The 22,702-nt window shown below is 41.1% G+C and overlaps 1 long non-coding RNA gene across 2 annotated transcripts in view; it reads left to right on the top strand.

The window, feature by feature from the left end:
• The first annotated feature begins 2,980 nt into the window (after positions 1 to 2,980).
• The window catches only part of LOC138314123 (uncharacterized), a 37,773-nt gene continuing 18,051 nt past the window's right edge, over positions 2,981 to 22,702 (top strand). For both annotated transcript variants that reach the window (XR_011207335.1, XR_011207336.1), the window contains exon 1: positions 2,981 to 3,265. This is a non-coding gene — a long non-coding RNA (uncharacterized lncRNA). The remainder of the gene's footprint in view (positions 3,266 to 22,702) is intronic.

Raw genomic sequence — 22,702 nt, 5'->3', positions numbered from 1 at the left:
AGCGAATGTCCTATGTGTCCGTGTTAGCGATAAGCGAATGTCAAAATGTGTCAATGTAAGCGTTATATAGCGAATGTCATGTGTATCCATGTTAGCGTTATAGCGAATGTATAAAATGTCCCATATGTCCACATAAGCGTTAAAGCGAATGTTATATATGTCCAGGCTAGCGTTATAGCGAATGCTATAAGTGTCAAGGTTAGCGTTTAAGCGAATGCATGCAATGTAATATATGAACAATTACCAGAAATAAGAATTTCATGTCATAATATCTTTAGCTTTCTGGGTGTATTAATAGACCTTTTAACTAATGACTTGTGTTAAATTTGTTTAAGCTGATAAATTGAGGGCCCATTTCAGTAAAAATAATCATAAAATGATTATTATTAAATGTGTATCGTTTGTTGTTGTGGATTGAAACATATTTGGAAAATGTAATTTCACTTACAATAAAACAGATATTTTTGTGATGATCTCACATTTTGAACCTCCTATCTAAATGACCCATATATTAATGTAACTAGAATATAGGGACCACGGCCGGAATATATCAATTTTATAAAGTATATTTATTTCACCGTATTTAATGCCTTATCTGTATGATAAGAGAGTCACCAGTTATGTGTAGAATTAATTAAGTTAATGATGCGAGATACCATTCTGGAGTTTATATCCACGACTCAAGGTCATGCAATATACTTGAGATTTCCTCGAATTGGAGCCCATCCCTTTCTACTCTATCGAACAGTTTCGGATTTTCTGAAGCTGATGAACATGTCACCTCCTGAACGTCATTATTTTATGTGTGCTATTGGAGACAAAAAGTACAGATATAAAAATGAAATATCAAATAAGTAATGATCTCCCTCATATAAACATGCCCACCACTATGGATCTGACAGGGGCCATTACATTGTACGCTACACGTATGGTCCATGTATTCACATTTCGTTATAATTACTGAACGTATCTATAACTTTAATGTTGATTTTACTGCACAACATATTATACAAGATTCGGGAGTGAATTGATAGTAATCTATTCAAAGTCTTTTCTAAAACTTCCACGTTCGTATGGATGTTGTATTTCGTTATGCTAATAGAGGACGATCAAATATGACTTCATGTGAGATGCATTAAAGTTATTAAAATGTTATTTTAGTTCATTTTTTGAGATGCATCGTTAATGAAATGCTATTTCTAGTCCATCGTGTATAGTGTTTAGATAATAAACTTTTCGATCGTTGATAATTTTTTTATCTCAAAATATGAAAGACTTTACTTTATTACAATTAGACAGACACACAAGCGACATTTTATCTAAAGACCAGCCAAGAGATCAATAATTACTTCATCCGTCATAATAAAGTGACGTAAATCATTGAATACAAACATAGCAATAAACAAAGTACAGGGTGATGTTCGTAGAGAAACTTGGAACGACAAATCTGAAATGTTGTGGAATAGGGAGGTAAACCTCATTAAAATCATGTTGAATTCCACTTGTGATAAATACATTACCCATGTTTGCCCAATTTGAATATATCTAGACAGCATATTTATTCCTCTTAAGCTACCATCCCTCTTCATACCCTTATCCCTCTTTACCTCCTTGACCTCTTAATCATTCTTCTTTCTTTTTCTTTTCTTGCAATGTACCTTCCTCCCCATTTTCATTAATGAAAATAAAAAACGATACAATTTCTAGTGTAGGGGAAATGCCAGAATGGAAGGAAATTGGAATAATGTACATGTATATTTGGCAAATGTAGTTTTTGTTGAAATAATGTTTGGAAAATAAAATAAAAGAAAATTGCCCAATTTGCATTAGTGGATTTCCCTGGTAATGATTGACATCCATGATCTAGTACATGTCCACGGTCCACCACTTAGGTCTCGCCGTCGAGGGAGGCGCCAGTGTCGACGGAAAGGTCAAATCCGAAACGAAATCCAGTAATCGTTATGCCTGAAACATTAAATGTAAATACATACATATGTATTTTGAATTCCATAATTTAAAAATCTCTGATTTTTCGATACTTTTAGTATTTCCTTACTATATTGAATACCATACAAAAGCATCTTCAAAAGTACTACAATGTAGCACACGACTAATACTAACAGACACCGTACTACAATGTAGCACACGACTAATACTAACAGACACCGTTATATCATTTCATTAATAATACATGCACGATGATAGGAACATTCTATTATGTATCGTGTGGGAGAGGAAACTGAGTTGTCGCTATAAAATGGTCGGTAGTTCTTGCTCCTGTTTGGATTTCAGTATAAATGAGATGTTGTACGACTGGTTTGTTCATTGTCCGTATAATGTGCCTGGGTGTGATGTACTGTTCTGTGCTAGCTGCAGCACTATATAAAGGACAATTGTTCCACTATTACAAACAGGCAAAACATCAAAATACTGCAGTCTCTCAAAACATGCATGCACTTCACATGGGCAACGCAATGCATTTACAGAAGGCCGACCTGGCTGTCAATAGGATGATATTCTAAACAAAAATGACCAACCATTCTATCAGTAGCCGTCCACCTCTGAGCAGCACTGGCCAAGTAATGAAAATGTCAGGCATTCTACCGCTAGCCCTCCACCCGCGGGCCAAGTCATGAATTTGTCTGATATTCTAACACTAGACCTTCATTACTAGGCTGGGGTCAAGTGATGACGGTATCTGCCATTCTACCACTAACTAACCCTCAACCTCTACGACCAAATTATAATATTGGCTCAGTTTATTTAGACATTACTACATATTCTCAAACTCGAGTAGCTGTGGCCAATTTAAGCAGTATTCGCCTATAGTTACCACCTCTGCACAATGGCCGACTGACACATCGTCACATGATCTTAGTTTTAAATAAGGCAACATGATCCCCAAAAAGAAATAACAAACAGTAAAGCCTAAATATAGCTGCGTACTGAAGGCATCACATAACTATACCAAACCTATATTAGTCTGGTTTCAAATGGAAAACAGTTAATTTTAAGTCGTTGTGAATAGGAGGGTACACTGAGTAAGAATGATGCCAGCTGCACATGTATTATTCATCGTCAGCAGTTAGAGAGGTCTCCGGGGATCCAGTTGGCCTACAGCGGGGTGACACATAGACCCATATAGAGAAACGTGACTGATAGATCGATGTGTAGAATTAATAGATAGTACTACAGGTTATGGGGATCCACTTCAAGTCTGCGGCCGACTTACCGACATACACAGACTGGTTACTGTCAATACAAGGTAAGATAGCATTAAAGCATGTCTCATCACCCACGTATCAACCCAAACATACATTGTATGTTATATAGGACCAGCGTTATCAGCTATTGATGGCAGAACATACTGTTATTGAGTAGTAATTATTATCACATACTTGACTATCAAAACAAATCTTTTAATCAATTGCTTTAAGCCATCAGTGAATATCTTTATTTTTAGTGGGACATAGACTCGATCAATAGAAGTATTAATCCGCGTGAGGCGACGGCACGTGGTGATATTGACGAGCTGGGATGTATGACTTGGTCTTCCACACACGATGAATCCTTCAGGCATACTTGTCTAAAGCGTATACATTGTAGTAATTATAACAATATTGATATACAATATAATTGATTTGGATTTATCATATGTATTTAACATTAATAAAATATATACACGAAATCAAGATCTAAATACTGCTCTGTAGATTCTTGGTTAGAATGTACTTGCTGCCCTCATTGCATGATAGTAAAAGGCGACTAAATTAGGGATATTATATTTTATCATTCTAGCACACGTTCTGATACTTCCATAATGTTTCCCTTGACACCAACTTTTTTGACCTTTAGATGAGCGTTTGACCTGTGAGGAAGGCTTTGGGTTTTGTCCCTTATCGAGATACGCCAGGGTTTATATTATTTGTAGTTTCCGCTGTTCCTCTCTTGCGCTCAGCATAAAGGGAGTGGGACTACTGATTGGCCCGATGTCAGTGTCTGACCGGGTAGGGTGTGCTGTACGGTGTCTTTAGCAGCACGGATGAGATAATAATCTATAGGGTGGCAGTCTAACTATTACTACGATACCCAGCACGAAGATACTGCAGCAATGCTTTCTCAGGTTCCACCAGCAGGTTGAGGATAAAATTGCCTGGAGTAATATTGAGAAAGTCCGGACCAAAATGCTGTTTTTTATTGTCGGTCTGCAATCAAGGATTATCACCACACACGTCATATCAAACATTATAATCTTTTTCTCAAGTTCGACGGATGAGACTGAACTAGCATTGAATGGTATTGAGATCGCCATAGAGATGGTTATTTTTGGAGGTTGGTTTGAATTCCAAGACGGTAACCACATCCTCTCTCGATTACCCTGGTTAATAATAAGGCGTAAATATGATAAACCAAACATTCGAAATAGGGGAAATAGAGGTAAATCCTATAAATCGCTACTTGTCCTAGAGTTCTGCATGGATTGTAACCAAATTTGGCCACAAACATCCTTGGGGAAGGGGAACAGAACTTGTATAAAGTTTGGCTCTGAACCCGTTGGGGCAGGAGGGGCGGGGCCCAATAGGGGAAATAGAGGTAAATCCTATAAATCGCTACTTGTCCTAGAGTTCTGCATGGATTGTAACCAAATTTGGCCACAAACATCCTTGGGGGTAGGGGAACAGAACTTGTATAAAGTTAGGCTCTGACCCCCCGAGGGCAGTAGGGGCGGGGCCCAATAGGGGAAATAGAGGTAAATCCTATAAATCGCTACTTGTCCTAGAGTTCTGCATGGATTGTGACCAAATTTGGCCACAAACATCCATGGGGGAAGGGGAACAGAACTTCTATAAATGTTGGCTCTGACCCCCCCGGGGGCAGGATGGGTAGGGCCCAATAGGGGAAATAGAGGTAAATCCTATAAATCGCTACTTGTCCTAGAGTTCTGCATGGATTGTAACCAAATTTGGCCACAAACATCCTTGGGGGTAGGGGAACAGAACTTGTATAAAGTTAGGCTCTGACCCCCGGGGGCATGAGGGGCGGGGGCCCAATAGGGGAAATAGAGGTAAATCCTATAAATCGCTACTTGTCCTAGAGTTCTGCATGGATTGTAACCAAATTTGGCCACAAACATCCTTGGGGGAAGGGGAACAGAACTTGTATAAAGTTTGGCTCTGACCCCCCGGGGGCAGGAGGGGCGGGGCCCAATAGGGGAAATAGAGGTAAATCCTATAAATCGCTACTTGTCCTAGAGTTCTGCATGGATTGTAACCAAATTTGGCCACAAACATCCTTGGGGGAAGGGGAACAGAACTTGTATAAAGTTTGGTTCTGACCCCCCGGGGGCAGGAGGGGCGGGGCCCAATAGGGGAAATAGAGGTAAATCCTATAAATCGCTACTTGTCCTAGAGTTCTGCATGGATTGTAACCAAATTTGGCCACAAACATCCTTGGGGGAAGGGGAACAGAACTTGTATAAAGTTTGGTTCTGACCCCCCGGGGGCAGGAGGGGCGGGGCCCAATAGGGGAAATAGAGGTAAATCCTATAAATCGCTACTTGTCCTAGAGTTCTGCATGGATTGTAACCAAATTTGGCCACAAACATCCTTGGGGGAAGGGGAACAGAACTTGTATAAAGTTTGGCTCTGAACCCGTTGGGGCAGGAGGGGCGGGGCCCAATAGGGGAAATAGAGGTAAATCCTATAAATCGCTACTTGTCCTAGAGTTCTGCATGGATTGTAACCAAATTTGGCCACAAACATCCTTGGGGGTAGGGGAACAGAACTTGTATAAAGTTAGGCTCTGACCCCCCGAGGGCAGGAGGGGCGGGGCCCAATAGGGGAAATAGAGGTAAATCCTATAAATCGCTACTTGTCCTAGAGTTCTGCATGGATTGTGACCAAATTTGGCCACAAACATCCATGGGGGAAGGGGAACAGAACTTCTATAAATGTTGGCTCTGACCCCCCGGGGGCAGGATGGGTGGGGCCCAATAGGGGAAATAGAGGTAAATCCTATAAATCGCTACTTGTCCTAGAGTTCTGCATGGATTGTAACCAAATTTGGCCACAAACATCCTTGGGGGTAGGGGAACAGAACTTATATAAAGTTAGGCTCTGACCCCCCGGGGGCAGGAGGGGCGGGGCCCAATAGGGGAAATAGAGGTAAATCCTATAAATCGCTACTTGTCCTAGAGTTCTGCATGGATTGTAACCAAATTTGGCCACAAACATCCTTGGGGGAAGGGGAACAGAACTTGTATAAATTTTGGCTCTGACCCCCCGGAGGCAGGAGGGGCGGGGCCCAATAGGGGAAATAGAGGTAAATCCTATAAATCGCTACTTGTCCTAGAGTTCTGCATGGATTGTAACCAAATTTGGCCAGAAACATCCTTGGGGGAAGGGGAACAGAACTTGTATAAAATTTGGTTCTGACCCCCCACGGGCAGAAGGGGCGGGGCCCAATAGGGGAAATAGAGGTAAATCCTATAAATCGCTACTTGTCCTAGAGTTCTGCATGGATTGTAACCAAATTTGGCCACAAACATCCTTGGGGGAAGGGGAACAGAACTTGTATAAAGTTTGGTTTCTGACCCACCGGGGGCAGGAGGGGCGGGGCCCAATAGGGGAAATAGAGGTAAATCCTATAAATCGCTACTTGTCCTAGAGTTCTGCATGGATTGTAACCAAATTTGGCCACAAACATCCTTGGGGGAAGGGGAACAGAACTTGTATAAAGTTTGGCTCTGAACCCGTTGGGGCAGGAGGGGCGGGGCCCAATAGGGGAAATAGAGGTAAATCCTATAAATCGCTACTTGTCCTAGAGTTCTGCATGGATTGTAACCAAATTTGGCCACAAACATCCTTGGGGGTAGGGGAACAGAACTTGTATAAAAGTTAGGCTCTGACCCCCCGGGGGCAGGAGGGGCGGGGCCCAATAGGGGAAATAGAGGTAAATCCTATAAATCGCTACTTGTCCTAGAGTTCTGCATGGATTGTAACCAAATTTGGCCACAAACATCCTTGGGGGAAGGGGAACAGAACTTGTATAAATTTTGGCTCTGACCCCCCGGGGGCAGGAGGGGTAGGGCCCAATAGGGGAAATAGAGGTAAATCCTATAAATCGCTACTTGTCCTAGAGTTCTGCATGGATTGTAACCAAATTTGGCCACAAACATCCTTGGGGGAAGGGGAACAGAACTTGTATAAAGTTAGGCTCTGACCCCCCCGGGGGCATGAGGGGCGGGGCCCAATAGGGGAAATAGAGGTAAATCCTATAAATCGCTACTTGTCCTAGAGTTCTGCATGGATTGTAACCAAATTTGGCCACAAACATCCTTGGGGGAAGGGGAACAGAACTTGTATAAAGTTTGGCTCTGACCCCCCGGGGGCAGGAGGGGCGGGGGCCCAATAGGGGAAATAGAGGTAAATCCTATAAATCGCTACTTGTCCTAGAGTTCTGCATGGATTGTGACCAAATTTGGCCACAAACATCCTTGGGGGAAGGGGAACAGAACTTCTATAAATGTTGGCTCTGACCCCCCGGGGGCAGGAGGGGCGGGGCCCAATAGGGGAAATAGAGGTAAATCCTATAAATCGCTACTTGTCCTAGAGTTCTGCATGGATTGTAACCAAATTTGGCCACAAACATCCTTGGGGGAAGGGGAACAGAACTTGTATAAAGTTTGGCTCTGACCCCCCCGGGGGCAGGAGGGGCGGGGGCCCAATAGGGGAAATAGAGGTAAATCCTATAAATCGCTACTTGTCCTAGAGTTCTGCATGGATTGTAACCAAATTTGGCCACAAACATCCTTGGGGGAAGGGGAACAGAACTTGTATAAAGTTTGGCTCTGACCCCCCGAGGGCAGGAGGGGCGGGGCCCAATAGGGGAAATAGAGGTAAATCCTATAAATCGCTACTTGTCCTAGAGTTCTGCATGGATTGTAACCAAATTTGGCCACAAACATCCTTGGGGGAAGGGGAACAGAACTTGTATAAATTTTGGCTCTGACCCCCCCCCCCCCCCGGGGCAGGAGGGGCGGGGCCCAATAGGGGAAATAGAGGTAAATCCTATAAATCGCTACTTGTCCTAGAGTTCTGCATGGATTGTAACCAAATTTGGCCACAAACATCCTTGGGGGAAGGGGACAGAACTTGTATAAAGTTTGGCTCTGACCCCCGGGGGCAGGAGGGGCGGGGCCCAATAGGGGAAATAGAGGTAAATCCTATAAATCGCTACTTGTCCTAGAGTTCTGCATGGATTGTAACCAAATTTGGCCACAAACATCCTTGGGGGAAGGGGAACAGAACTTGTATAAATTTTGGCTCTGACCCCCCAGGGGCAGGAGGGGCGGGGCCCAATAGGGGAAATAGAGGTAAATCCTATAAATCGCTACTTGTCCTAGAGTTCTGCATGGATTGTGACCAAATTTGGCCACAAACATCCTTGGGGGAAGGGGAACAGAACTTGTATAAATTTTGGCTCTGACCCCCCGGGGGCAGGAGGGGTGGGGCCCAATAGGGGAAATAGAGGTAAATCCTATAAATCGCTACTTGTCCTAGAGTTCTGCATGGATTGTAACCAAATTTGGCCACAAACATCCTTGGGGGAAGGGGAACAGAACTTGTATAAAGTTTGGCTCTGACCCCCCCCGGGGGCAGGAGGGGCGGGGCCCAATAGGGGAAATAGAGGTAAATCCTATAAATCGCTACTTGTCCTAGAGTTCTGCATGGATTGTAACCAAATTTGGCCACAAACATCCTTGGGGGAAGGGGAACAGAACTTGTATAAAGTTAGGCTCTGACCCCCGGGGGCAGGAGGGGCGGGGCCCAATAGGGGAAATAGAGGTAAATCCTATAAATCGCTACTTGTCCTAGAGTTCTGCATGGATTGTAACCAAATTTGGCCACAAACATCCTTGGGGGAAGGGGAACAGAACTTGTATAAAGTTTGGCTCTGACCCCCCCCCCCCCCCCCCCCCCCCCCCCGGGGCAGGAGGGGCGGGGGCCCAATAGGGGAAATAGAGGTAAATCCTATAAATCGCTACTTGTCCTAGAGTTCTGCATGGATTGTAACCAAATTTGGCCACAAACATCCTTGGGGGAAGGGGAACAGAACTTGTATAAAGTTTGGCTCTGACCCCCCGGGGGCAGGAGGGGCGGGGGCCCAATAGGGGAAATAGAGGTAAATCCTATAAATCGCTACTTGTCCTAGAGTTCTGCATGGATTGTGACCAAATTTGGCCACAAACATCCTTGGGGGAAGGGGAACAGAACTTGTATAAAGTTTGGCTCTGACCCCCCGGGGGCAGGAGGGGCGGGGCCCAATAGGGGAAATAGAGGTAAATCCTATAAATCGCTACTTGTCCTAGAGTTCTGCATGGATTGTAACCAAATTTGGCCACAAACATCCTTGGGGGAAGGGGAACAGAACTTGTATAAATTTTGGCTCTGACCCCCCGGGGGCAGGAGGGGTAGGGCCCAATAGGGGAAATAGAGGTAAATCCTATAAATCGCTACTTGTCCTAGAGTTCTGCATGGATTGTAACCAAATTTGGCCACAAACATCCTTGGGGGAAGGGGAACAGAACTTGTATAAAGTTTGGCTCTGACCCCCGGGGGCAGGAGGGGCGGGGGCCCAATAGGGGAAATAGAGGTAAATCCTATAAATCGCTACTTGTCCTAGAGTTCTGCATGGATTGTAACCAAATTTGGCCACAAACATCCTTGGGGGAAGGGGAACAGAACTTGTATAAAGTTTGGCTCTGACCCCCCGGGGGCAGGAGGGGCGGGGCCCAATAGGGGAAATAGAGGTAAATCCTATAAATCGCTACTTGTCCTAGAGTTCTGCATGGATTGTAACCAAATTTGGCCACAAACATCCTTGGGGGAAGGGGAACAGAACTTGTATAAATTTTGGCTCTGACCCCCCGGGGGCAGGAGGGGCGGGGCCCAATAGGGGAAATAGAGGTAAATCCTATAAATCGCTACTTGTCCTAGAGTTCTGCATGGATTGTGACCAAATTTGGCCACAAACATCCTTGGGGGAAGGGGAACAGAACTTGTATAAATTTTGGCTCTGACCCCCCCGGGGGCAGGATGGGTAGGGCCCAATAGGGGAAATAGAGGTAAATCCTATAAATCGCTACTTGTCCTAGAGTTCTGCATGGATTGTAACCAAATTTGGCCACAAACATCCTTGGGGGAAGGGGAACAGAACTTGTATAAAGTTTGGCTCTGAACCCGTTGGGGCAGGAGGGGCGGGGCCCAATAGGGGAAATAGAGGTAAATCCTATAAATCGCTACTTGTCCTAGAGTTCTGCATGGATTGTAACCAAATTTGGCCACAAACATCCTTGGGGGTAGGGGAACAGAACTTGTATAAAGTTAGGCTCTGACCCCCCGAGGGCAGGAGGGGCGGGGCCCAATAGGGGAAATAGAGGTAAATCCTATAAATCGCTACTTGTCCTAGAGTTCTGCATGGATTGTAACCAAATTTGGCCACAAACATCCTTGGGGGAAGGGGAACAGAACTTCTATAAATGTTGGCTCTGACCCCCGGGGGCAGGAGGGGTAGGGGCCCAATAGGGGAAATAGAGGTAAATCCTATAAATCGCTACTTGTCCTAGAGTTCTGCATGGATTGTAACCAAATTTGGCCACAAACATCCTTGGGGGAAGGGGAACAGAACTTGTATAAAGTTAGGCTCTGACCCCCCGGGGGCAGGAGGGGCGGGGCCCAATAGGGGAAATAGAGGTAAATCCTATAAATCGCTACTTGTCCTAGAGTTCTGCATGGATTGTAACCAAATTTGGCCACAAACATCCTTGGGGGAAGGGGAACAGAACTTGTATAAATTTTGGCTCTGACCCCCCGGGGGCAGGAGGGGCGGGGCCCAATAGGGGAAATAGAGGTAAATCCTATAAATCGCTACTTGTCCTAGAGTTCTGCATGGATTGTAACCAAATTTGGCCACAAACATCCTTGGGGGAAGGGGAACAGAACTTGTATAAATGTTGGCTCTGACCCCCCGGGGGCAGGAGGGGCGGGGCCCAATAGGGGAAATAGAGGTAAATCCTATAAATCGCTACTTGTCCTAGAGTTCTGCATGGATTGTAACCAAATTTGGCCACAAACATCCTTGGGGGAAGGGGAACAGAACTTGTATAAAGTTTGGCTCTGACCCCTCGGGGGCAGGAGGGGCGGGGCCCAATAGGGGAAATAGAGGTAAATCCTATAAATCGCTACTTGTCCTAGAGTTCTGCATGGATTGTAACCAAATTTGGCCACAAACATCCTTGGGGGAAGGGGAACAGAACTTGTATAAAGTTTGGCTCTGACCCCCCGGGGGCAGGAGGGGCGGGGCCCAATAGGGGAAATAGAGGTAAATCCTATAAATCGCTACTTGTCCTAGAGTTCTGCATGGATTGTAACCAAATTTGGCCACAAACATCCTTGGGGGAAGGGGAACAGAACTTGTATAAAGTTTGGCTCTGACCCCCCCCCCCCCCCCCCCTCCGGGGGCAGGAGGGACGGGGCCCAATAGGGGAAATAGAGGTAAATCCTATAAATCGCTACTTGTCCTAGAGTTCTGCATGGATTGTAACCAAATTTGGCCACAAACATCCTTGGGGGAAGGGGAACAGAACTTGTATAAAGTTAGGCTCTGACCCCCCGGGGGCAGGAGAGGCAGGGCCCAATAGGGGAAATGGAGCTAAATCCTATAAATCGCTACTTGTCCTAGAGTTCTGCATGGATTGTGACCACATTTGGCCACAAACATCCATGGGGGAAGGGGAACAGAACTTCTATAAATGTTGGCTCTGACCCCCCGGGGGCAGGATGGGTAGGGCCCAATAGGGGAAATAGAGGTAAATCCTATAAATCGCTACTTGTCCTAGAGTTCTGCATGGATTGTAACCAAATTTGGCCACAAACATCCTTGGGGGAAGGGGAACAGAACTTGTATAAAGTTTGGCTCTGACCCCCCGGGGGCAGGAGGGGCGGGGCCCAATAGGGGAAATAGAGGTAAATCCTATAAATCGCTACTTGTCCTAGAGTTCTGCATGGATTGTAACCAAATTTGGCCACAAACATCCTTGGGGGAAGGGGAACAGAACTTGTATAAATTTTGGCTCTGACCCACCGGGGGCAGGAGGGGCGGGGCCCAATAGGGGAAATAGAGGTAAATCCTATAAATCGCTACTTGTCCTAGAGTTCTGCATGGATTGTAACCAAATTTGGCCACAAACATCCTTGGGGGAAGGGGAACAGAACTTGTATAAAGTTTGGCTCTGACCCCCCCCCCCCCCCCCCCCCCCCCAGGAGGGGCGGGGCCCAATAGGGGAAATAGAGGTAAATCCTATAAATCGCTACTTGTCCTAGAGTTCTGCATGGATTGTAACCAAATTTGGCCACAAACATCCTTGGGGGAAGGGGAACAGAACTTGTATAAAGTTTGGCTCTGACCCCCCGGGGGCAGGAGGGGCGGGGCCCAATAGGGGAAATAGAGGTAAATCCTATAAATCGCTACTTGTCCTAGAGTTCTGCATAGATTGTAATCAAATTTGGCCACAAACATCCTTGGGGGAAGGGAAACAGAACTTGTATAAAGTTTGGCTCTGACCCCCTTGGGGCAGGAGGGGCGGAGCCAAATAGGGGAAATAGAGGTAAATCCTATAAATCGCTACTTGTCCTAGAGTTCTGCATGGATTGTGACCAAATTTGGCCACAAACATCCATGGGGGAAGGGGAACAGAACTTCTATAAATGTTGGCTCTGACCCCCCGGGGGCAGGATGGGTAGGGCCCAGTAGGTGAATTAGAGGTAAATATTCGAATTCCTTCAGAAAAGAAACAATGAACCTGTATTTAGAACATTACTTGGCATTACAAACCAGGTGAGCGATACAGGCCCTCTGGGCCTCTTGTTCAGTATCATAACGGAATCTTGACTACATTTGTTATCTTTCATTCAATAATCCCTTTCATATGGGATTAATTTCAAATTAATACGTCTCAATGTAAAACAAAATACATGCATAGTATGTGTTAGGAATGAAATGTGTATATTGTTTGTATGTTATATAACTTTATGTATATTTGGAAAAATCTTTGGAAAATTATTATCCATTGGAGTACACCCATTGAGTTTTGTAACTATGTCGAATCCCACTCTATTTGAGATCAAAATATGTATGTTTCAGGTACCCCTACCTACCCTAGTTTTTACCTCCGACCCTAGCTATTTTATCACACTTTTTCAAAACAAAAATGTTGTGTGTGAAGTTGTCAACTTAGATTTTTACGCATGCTTTAAGTTTATCCAGACAAAGTTTAATTTCGAAAACGATAATGAGAAATAAAAGACTAAAGCCTGAATGATAAATTACATGTATTATTAAATGACTTCGTAATGTAGTAATAAAGCCACTCAACTCCTCCCCCACCCCTCCTAAAAAAAAAAATAAAAAATAAAATAAAAAAAAATCTCGACCGACCTACCCTATATTTTTCAGTCATGTAACCTGAAACATGCATATAATTTTTTTTGGCCTTAACTACAACATAGTGTTCAAAAGTCATGTCCACTATTGGTCACTAACGCGTGCGTTTTGTAAGTATATCTTCATTGTCTGTTTTACGACGACTTTTAATAGTTTCCTAGAATATTGGAAGTAACCTTCCATTTTACTGCCTTATTGCTAATGTGGACTTGTGTAACATACATGGTAGTAGTATCACAGTGACAACATATACACACTGTACCTATCATTTTACAGATTCCCATACTGTTTTCTCATAATAAAAAAAGGAAGAAAAGAAAACGAAAAGTAATAACAATGAATAATATTGTTTTCTTTCGATTGTTCACCTCAAAATATAATAAGTGATAAGTTGGGTTCTTTTTATATATCGTGATAATTAGTTTAAATATATACATACACACAACCTTTGGCGTCATTATCATTTTGATTCACAAAAAAAAAATATATATATATCAGTTCACAAGAATTATTAAGACCTAAAAACTTATTACGATTTTGATATGCTAAAACAACACATTGCGATAATTTTGGTACCTTTTGGTGGTAGGAGCTTGTTGGAATTCAGAGTATAAAACAAATCCACCAACATCAATTTGAATTCTTGATTTATAAGATCTAAGAATAACATACAGTTGTATCGCACCATCCACATGGTGGTGGTATTTTGATAATCAAATCCCGTCATAAGTCATGGTACTTTAGCTGAACTTATTTAAGGTGGGTATTATAGGTAAAATGAATCAACAAACATGAAAAGTGCGTGTGGTTTGTGAGAGTCACAATTAATATTCTGTTTGATTTATAAACACGTACCTATACCATATACACTGGCTAAATGAATACGTAAACAAATTCCGGTCCTGGATGGGTGGTTCTAATTCCAGCGCTGTAATAAACGAGAGAAGATTATCTTTGGGGCAAATGCTATTTACAAAGAAATCATTCGTACATTCGTACAAGAAAATCGTACATTCACATAAAAATGCGGTCTATTTAATTTTATTCAATCATCCTCTGTCCGATATGAAAGTAAATAGCTCTCTGATAGTGACAGGGTTGCCGATAGACAAAATTACCACAGGGAAATGAAAGAAGTTGATTTTATTCTCAAAATAAAAATGTGTTATATTAACGAAATAGACAGTCTTCAGGTAACAAGAATGGTATACTACCTGCATACTTCATTAATATCTTCAATTTCATTGATCTTTGTTTGATATTAATCTATTTTTGATACAGTAAAGACTAATTTCACCATCCCAATTTCTTTCATATTGTAAAAATACACGAATACACTGATGTACCTGGAAGATTCACATTATTGTCACAGATGTTATTTATCATATTTATTTCTATATATATACATGGCCTGTGTTTGTATGTGTGTATTGTCCTAGACTATCAACCGCTGTTTACATAAAGCCTCGCCTCTACAAGCTGTTGCCGGCTTACTTGTGGAATATATGAATTGATAAATATCATTGTGTGACATTAAAAATAAATCATATCATTTTAAAGACACTAAATCTAAAAAATTTTGTAAATAAGTACATAGAACCTGTAATGGTTGCTTTATGAAATCTGAACTATTACATCATGACAAGAGGCGATGACCCGCATTTTGTTGGTACTTAAAGTTGTATGGTCTATCACTTTCGCTCTTTTTGTCATAGTGAAAACTGTTTAAGTGTTATACACATTTTTCCCCGTTTGTCCGAGGTTTAAACTTTCTACTTTTACCACTTTTTATAAAGTTGCAGCACTGGAAGTATTTTTAATTATAGAAGTAAAAAATCTTTTTAACGTGTACACGTCAAAAATAAACTCGAAAGATGCCGAATCATTCCGAACTCTTCCGAACATCGTCGCGACAATCTCGAAGTAACACGAGAGTTGTGAAACCAAATGTCAACAATTTTTTTTCATAAACAAAACATGCGGTCGACCTCAGCAGACTGGATCTACAAAGAAAATAATGCTTGCACATTACAATATTTGATACACACAATATTGAATTACGGCAATGTGTGAATTAGATGTTTCAAATACTCGCTCTGTGGACATATACCAGCACGATTTGCTCATATTAGCCAGAAGGAAAACGTAAACAAACACATGTGTGCTTACGCTAGTTACCTGGATCACCACGTGCAGGACGTGTAGACATAAGTCACCTGGTACGATTCGGAATGCCGACAAAAGCCGAAGGTACTGAACATGGCGGTGATTGAAGGTGCTGTATTCAAAACCAGGAATATATGATCCCTAGATTTTGGCGCTCTTATAGGCCGAAATATTCTTTTGGGGAGCTTAATCAATAAGTTACATGTGCATGTTCAAATATCAAATGTTTAAGCAATGTATCGTTACAGTGAAAATTACCAGAAATACAACTTTATGGTATCTATTGTACTCTCGCCCATTTCTATTTGATATTAACGATAGTGAAAGCAAGCTTTTTGAAAGGTAACAATAAGGTTAAATTAATTGTCTAAACTCCTATTTAAAGTGCAACACAAAAACACAATTCTGTGTGTGGTATTTATCTGTAGTTAAGGAGCCCGCGAAGGGGCACGGGAGTACATTTATTAATCCGTCCACACTGTTTACAAATCCGTTCGCACGGTTTACCAAACCGTTTGCATGGTTTGTGAATCCATTTGCACTGTTTGCTAATCCGTGCACACTGATTGTCAATCCATTCGCACGGATAAGTAAACTGTGCACACCGCTTGACAAACCGTGTACACAGATTAGTAAACCGTACGAACAGATTCGTAAATCGTATGCACGGATTAGTTTGTTGTATGTGTTATTTTGGTATACTCTGATGTAAGCATTAACAGTCTGTAGTATTTTCGGTATTTACAATAAGATGTGATAATTTGCAATTTACATTAAGATTTAATATTTTGCAATTTACATTAAGATTTAATTATTTGCAATTTGATCTGTTGAGACGTTTACAGTGTGATGCATTGATGTGTTACAACAATATGTATCATTGCTATATTTGAGGCGAGTATAAACGTTAGTTGTCTGTAATTTGTTGGTATTTACGGTAAGTTGTCTGTAATTTGTTGGTATTTACGGTAAGTTGTCTGTAATTTGTTGGTATTTACGGTAAGTTGTCTGTAATTTGTTGGTATTTACGGTAAGTTGTCTGTAATTTGTTGGTATTTACGGTAAGTTGTCTGTAATTTTACGGTAAGTTGTCTGTAATTTGTTGGTATTTACGGTATCCAAGATCATGTACTCTATTGTTTTTTCCATCTGTATCGTGAAAGCGGGTCGAAAGTTTTCACGTTCGTCTTTACCAAACACAAGCTTCATTTATTAGACTATCTTTGATCTGCACATGAATAGTGTCTATGACATGTTGTTTTATAAACGACTGTTTTGTCAATGGCTAGTGTGGTGAAACAATGGGTTACATTTATATAGTCATGACAGTAGTATTGACTGGAGGTGCGGGCAGAAATACTTGTTTGTATGTTTGATTTAGTCAAATAAACAGCCAGGATCATGTAAGGACGGCCTCTCATGTATGCAGTGTGTCGCGTTTATGAAGTATGTGGTGCTTGTTTTGGGAGACTGCGGTATATTCTTTTTGTGTCTTCTTGTATAGTGGAACTCTTGTCCTTTTATAGTGCTATATAATTGAAGCATGCCGCCGAAGATACCAAGCAACACTCTCTACCCGGTCACATTATACAGACAACGGGCGAACCAGTCGTCCCACTCTCTAATGCAGAAACTACCACTTTCATAGACTTTGTTGTGTCTCGGCCAGGGGACAGAAACCAAAGCCACCTCATAGGGGCTAGCGCTCAACACAAGGTCAAAAGTGAGGTGATGTCAAGGGAGATGTTAAGAGAAATAGTCAGTTAGGAAGAAGAAAAGAAAATATTCTAAATTTCGTCGCCTTTTACGATCATGCAATAGGGGCAGCAGATACAATTCTAATGCCCCACCTGCTGAAGAAATACTGTATATGAAGTATATGTTTCTATATAAATGCTTTCATTACAATTTTCAATTTCTCTTACATCTCATGTTTTATATGGAAGACGAATGTTTTATTTTTGAGGAAGAAGTGGCGAGGTCAAGAATTAGAGTGGCCTAATGGTTAACGTGTTACAAATTCCACCATCAGATCTTTGTATCGGGAGGCTGAGTAGTTTTATAATGTGTTTACAATCATGTTCCACTTCTGACGTATTGGCCATAGTGCTATAAACGGCTGTTTGCTTCTACCAAAAGATTTTAGAGTTGGACGTCTAAGTAGGTTAATTCCAAGGTAGTGGCCTTATTAAACATCAAACAATGAAACCAGAATGTTCACCACCGACATATATATGATAATGAGGATTTGATCAATTAAGAATTTACAGCGACAATTATGGATGGAGGAAATCACAATACACCTTGATGAATGAAACTATGCTGTAAAATTTACATTGATATCGACATTAAAGTATAATTGAAACAGGACGGCAATGAACAGATACAAAACATCGTAGGTTTGTATTAACACTAATGGAACAGTAAAAGGAGAAACGAATTAGGTATCCCGTAGCCCGAGATACTCTGGCCCTGACACAAGACTTAAACATTATGACAGATAGATGTCTGGTTTAGGGCCAGAGCACACTGCTATATCAAAACGTGGAATAACCCCACACCGTTTTTTATCGGGCCAGGTCATCTCCGATTCAGACTTCTTACGAAATACTACCACCGAGAATCGCTACTAACCTTTGTCTTTTCAACAAATGAATAATATTATTATAGCCATCCATTTCATCACGCATGCACGTTCTATTGTGTTATAACAGTAGTTTCTTTTCCGCAAATTTAAATTTCCCTCGTCGACGTCGCCATTTTCTAGTAGTATGAAAATCACCTTTAATCTCGACGGATTGCTATATTTGGGTAGATATAATATTAATTTGTTGAATAGACTAAGGTTAGTGGTGCTTCTCGGTGGTCAGTCTGAATCGTCGATGACCTTGTGATTAAACAAATTACTGAAGTCATACATGTTGTAAAATCGCATGGTTCGCCATTGATTCCATACCCATTATACAAGCACAGCTCATACAATGAATACAATATTTCGTATTATACATGGGCAATACGGAATGTTGTATTCACCTACATTATACTATAGCCAGAAATGCCCTCGTTATTGAAAACTTTTCACAAATTTGCATTGGTATACCGTTAAAAATAACGTTTGAATATCATTAGACTTTAACCATCAATTTTAAATTTTATTCATTTTTAGCTTAAAACAAAGGGAAGAATTATCTTTGTTCTTAATGTTTTGATCAAAGTAGAAATACTAACGTTGTTTTCGCCCACTCATGAATATCGTCGTGTGCAAAATTCACTCGTGCTGTCCGATTCGCAGGACAGCAGTGGCAAGTGTTTGGTCTTGCATATATATATATGTAATACTTCAGGAAATCTAATATGCCGAGGTTCTGATGTCTATAATCACCAACACGTATGTATCATCGCAAACATGTCCTAGAATCCATTGGAGTTGTCACAATACTGTGGTTACCATGATAATGGTATGACCATTAGACGATCCTCGTAATGTGACGGCCTTATGTGCCAAAAGAACTTGTTTATAAAAAGATGAACATATCGTGCGTATCAAATGCACAATTTCTCTTCTGTCCTGTGGGTGTAACGTTGGTACAGTATTTGAAATGACTTCTCAATCTGTATTTTATCGGCTTACTGTCATTGTTAAATATGTTAGATACTTTGAATATACAAATGCTGTTTTCATGAGCTTGCTTTTTTTTTAATCTTCAAATTACATTTGTGTTTCAAATCCCTTTTGAAAACAATGGCAATAATATTGAAAGAAACATAGATACCGTCCATTGTCCATTATTTTGTATAAATTATTATCAAGAGGACGGAATAACCAATGCAAAAGTGTACATGAGCGGTAACGTAAAACGAGTTTAAAAAATGCACGTATCAATTCATCTGCTAATTATTCTTCGAACAAGAATGAATTATGAAGTTGGAAGAAAAGCGTTTAAAAAGCTAAGTGATTGGGAGATAGAGGAGACTGATGAGGGGATGAATCAACTTGAGCAAACATATAGGAACGGTTGGTCCTATCAGACGCTTTATACAACAGTAAGGAAGGTCTGTGAGCTCCTTGTGGCCATGATAAGTGGCCGCGGTATGTCTGTAATAACCAGACTGTCTGCCCCATGTAGTCATGACAATAAATGTTATTATACGGACGTAACAACCATTATTAATACATATGACATAATATAACGCATTGATCTGCCGTCTTGTTTCTTGAGTTCATATTAGCTACGACGGCTAGACATCGAACCAGTATAGTGATATACGAAGTGGTCGTGATAACAAACGAATTAATATATCATTGAATCATTCAATAAAAATTGAGTAAGTATATAAAATTTAGATATAATATGGTCCTCTATGGATTTTATGTTTCACTACTTTCCTTTCACCTTTGGGAATGTGGTGGTTGAATGGTTTAAGTTACACACACTCTTGATCTACCTCTAGCCCTTGTCCTCTTGGAAAGTAGCCGAGTGGCAAAGGATCCTGACATAACTATCATTAGTTCTCGGTCTATTGATTATAATTTCAAAGACCGCTAGCTACTGACGGTATTTTTTGACGTTTTCACGTCAACGCAGGCCACCGTTCACCACCACAAATATGGCTTTAAAGATCCATTGCTGTGGTATAAGAACTGAATTGTAAGTACAGCGAAGTCAGTGCATGATTGAAATCATACATTTTATGCAATTGAGGCAAATAGAGAAAGAATGTGAAAATTAAAATAAATGGTGACTGAAATAATTTAACAATGTTTGACACTGTAAGTGGCGATTTGTATGCTAGCCACGGAATTGCAGCGGGTCCCTGTCTAATAGAACCACTGTGGTAACCAATTTTAACACCTTATGTGGTGTAGAATAATTCCACGTGTAAAAGACAGATTGTCCATTCCTCCATTCTAATCACTAGGGTAGGATTACATCACCAGCGTCTATTGATTATTGTTATCAATTAAACCACCGGAAGTTGGAGGCGTTCGTTACCGGAAGTAGCTTTAAGGGAATAGAAGTAGACGTATGAGGAAATCTAAACTGATGTGCTGTTCATTCATCACGTGTTAGTGACTTATCAGGGAAGGAAATTAGCTTTATTGTTGCATTTATATCGAATCATTGAACAGGCACAATATATATATATATATAAAACGTGTGATTTGAAAGACAATGTCCTTCTAATGTGTGCTCTTTTCTAACATTATTGATTCTTTGTGCTTTAAATATTTTGCAATGTACGTTTAGTACAAAACTTGATATGATGTCAATACGTCTGTTGACTTTCTTTAATTGATCGTATATTAGGCAAGACCGAGGCTTGCGATATAATGATAAACTCAGACGCGTACATTGTTTTATCTCTGTTGAAGCTATTAGGCCTCAGCAATGCTTTTAGGTAAAACGGCACGTCTTAAGAACGTTTAAAATCTTTTGATCATATAATGATTGTAGTTTAAGATAATTGGAATTTGTAGCTTACGATTGGATCAATTTTGGCATTAATTCAAGATTTTATTGATACATTTATACATGTCTACCACGAGGATATATTTGATGAAGACAATCGCCGCACTGATTTCTTTGCATTACAATAAATCAACGCGTGGGCGTGAACAATTAGCTTTGCGGCTTTATGCAGAAGCGGATGCAGACAGATTTTCATGGGCTTCAGTAACCCCTACATCATGAAAACATTTCTTTAAAATCGTGGTTTTTCCTTAATTTTAAACTCACAGAAAAACAAATGTATTTTCAAAACGAATACAGCTCCGAGGATCTGCCTAATTGATTATTAATAGTGATTTCATAATCTATATACTCAAATACATATTACTCATTTTTCTCCGATTGAGTTCTTTTCACTGATAAATTTGCAAAACTCGTAAAATTCATCGCACATGAGACTCTTTGGATCGCAGTTAACGCTATATATATTCTCTAAAGCTACACAAGAAGCCATTTTCAGTGTTTTGAGGTGAGGTTTCCTTCAGATTGCGTGACACCCATGGATTACGACACACAGATCTCGCAGTTTTCTCCAATTTTAGGTTCTGTGCAATGCTGATGAATTCGCTCTCTAGTCAATTAAGTCGAGCCCCGTGAGCTATCCATCTTTGTAGAAAAATCAGTGTTAGTGTAGGCGTTTAGCAGAACAGGTCGACCTTTCCACCAGCACCATTATAAGCGGCAGTATGAGTCTACCTGGATAGTTTCAGCGCGGCTGCAGGACGGAAATCGAATTAGGGAAACTCCTTGTATCCAGGCTGTATTTCTCTTTGTATCGATATGGTAGATCCTAGTGCTATGATACAGGTTTCTTTCACTATAATTGAAATCATCGCAGACAGTCGAGCCTATTGGCTAACACGATAAGGCAACCCGCCATTATGGATATTACTCTTTTGTATGGAGGTAGAAATATCGTTACTGCCGCGTGCGTGGGAAGGTTAATTGCGTAGAGAAAATACATGTCGCAGTGATTCATGCATTGCATTTTTACAAAAATACATTCCGACGGCAAACACACTAGAATATTGAGTGCCTGTTCTATTCCATCCTTAAATATATAGCTATATAGGCTAACACCTGCAGAAAAATGAGCTGTTGTTCACCTTCGATATATATAGGCCAACACATATTTTAAAATTTAGCTTTTGTATCCTTCAACCAGCATTGGTGTTGTCGAAATACCCATGCCACATATATTTTTGCTATAAATTGGACACTGACGGAAAACTACTGTATTTCAGAATTTCAGCTCGTGCTGATTCGACTGACCTACTTCCGAGCAGAAACATTGCTTGAAAAACGGACACATTTCCAGCAATGTTGGTTCCTTTCAGCCTAAATCTGTGTGTTTTGAATGTTGCAGGATAAAAAGTAAAAAATGAATAATGTATTTAATCGGAGGACAATGCGGCTAATGTGTCTGACATCCCTCCACTGAGCTTTTACGTCAAGGGAGTGGTTTTCAATGGAACAACGAGAAGCTTTTCACCTTAGACAGAAGTGACTAAGTGAACTTGTTA

The sequence above is a fragment of the Argopecten irradians genome, chromosome 2 (genome assembly GCF_041381155.1).
Source record: "Argopecten irradians isolate NY chromosome 2, Ai_NY, whole genome shotgun sequence".
Classification (NCBI taxonomy): Eukaryota; Metazoa; Mollusca; class Bivalvia; order Pectinida; family Pectinidae; genus Argopecten; species Argopecten irradians.
Note: the sequence above shows the minus strand (reverse complement) of the source record. Positions and strands in the feature narration are given on the sequence as shown.